The sequence below is a fragment of the Panthera tigris genome, chromosome D3 (genome assembly GCF_018350195.1).
Source record: "Panthera tigris isolate Pti1 chromosome D3, P.tigris_Pti1_mat1.1, whole genome shotgun sequence".
In the NCBI taxonomy this organism is placed as follows: Eukaryota; Metazoa; Chordata; class Mammalia; order Carnivora; family Felidae; genus Panthera; species Panthera tigris.
Window position 1 is genome coordinate 15,053,260 of NC_056671.1, and position 1,664 is coordinate 15,054,923.

Here is a 1,664-nt window from a genome sequence, read left to right on the forward strand (position 1 = left end):
TAAGGACACTGGGAAACCATTGGAAAATTTTAAGAGGACTGCCACTTCAGATTTGTTTTCCAGAAAGATCTTTCTGGCTGTTTGCAGAGTAGATTGAATGGGGAAGATGGAGGCAGGGAGGCCCCAAAGGAGGGTGTTTTCTATGAGGGGGTGGGGTGTTGGGCAATGCCTCTCAAATTTTAATGTTGTAGCATACTTCTCAGGGAATTTGGCTAAAAATACTGACTATGGAAGCCTGCCCACCAGAGATCAATGTAATCCGAGATGGGGCCCATGAATCTGCATTTCTAAACAGTACGCTGGGTGATAGTTAAAAATGATTCCCAAACCACTCTTTAAGACACTTTGGTCTCAGGAGCAGGAGGGTACAGACATGAATCAGGAAGTACCTTAGAAATGTCTTCCCAGTTACCACTTTAAAACCAAAGACCATTTTATGGCTGTCATGGATTTTCACAAGAGTGGTTATAATTGGTTCATCTTTATCATTTTAAATGGATATCATGCTGCCCACTCAACTACCAACATCTATTGCTTGTAAGCAGGGACAGCAGGATGAAACTTTGATGGTTCTTCATTCTCCCCATTTCTTCTATGCCTTCCCATAGCCTGGATGTGGTGGGGGTGGTGGGGGGAAAGCTCACTTATTGAATACTTGCTGAAATTTTGCAGTGTCATGGAACTGGCCTGACACTCCAGGTCCCCCTCTTAGAAGCTGTGTGAATTTGGGTGAGAGTCTTTACCTCTCTGAGCCTCAATTTCTTTTGTGACAAAGAGGCCAATTAGATCTTCCTTCATTGGGTATTAAAGTGAGGATTAAATGAAAGAACTGAATTAGTTGTTTTTACCATTACAAATTCATAGATCTTTAACATATGTGGTGTACTTAGCTCCATTACATTATTATTATTGATACTCAAATTATCTCATCTGTGGCTAGTGGGAGACTTGAGTCCTTTGGAAATGACCTTGATATATCAATAGCGTTCCTACACTCTGGTATGATAATACTGTCTGGTTCATCTCATATATTTTCTGCCCAAGGCCAGGAGTCAGCCATTTCTCCAAAGAGTTTGGATTTCTTTGAATAGGAAAATGGTATGTGAGACCATAGTCTAGGTGCTAGAAGTGCTCATTGCTCCTGGATTACTGTTTCTAGGCATTTTAAGAGGACAGTTAGGAAATGCATATTTTTGGAGGAAGAAACTACATCATGAATTCATACTGATATTTCTTTTTTTTTTTAATTTTTTTAATGTTTATTTTTTAGAGAGAGGGAGACAGAGTGTGGTGGGGAGGGGCAGAGAGAAAGGGAGACACAGAATCCAAAGCAGGCTCTAGGCTCTGAGCTGTCAGCACAGAGCCCAACATGGGGCTTGAACTCATGAACTGGGAGATCATGACCTGGGCCAAAGTCAGACACTTAACCAACTGAGCGATCCAGGTGCCCCCATACTTATATTTCTAATTCAAACTGGGGGCACACTGTTTTTTATTTTGTGTTTATATTTGTATCTCTTTTAAACTGAAAACGTTGATTCCTAATGACAAGAAGTTAGCTGTTAATTTGCTTTATTTTATAACACAAATATATTGTTTCAGAATTACAATAACAAGCCATGAGTATTCAAAAACTTTTATTTTGAGAAAATTACCAGGTAACA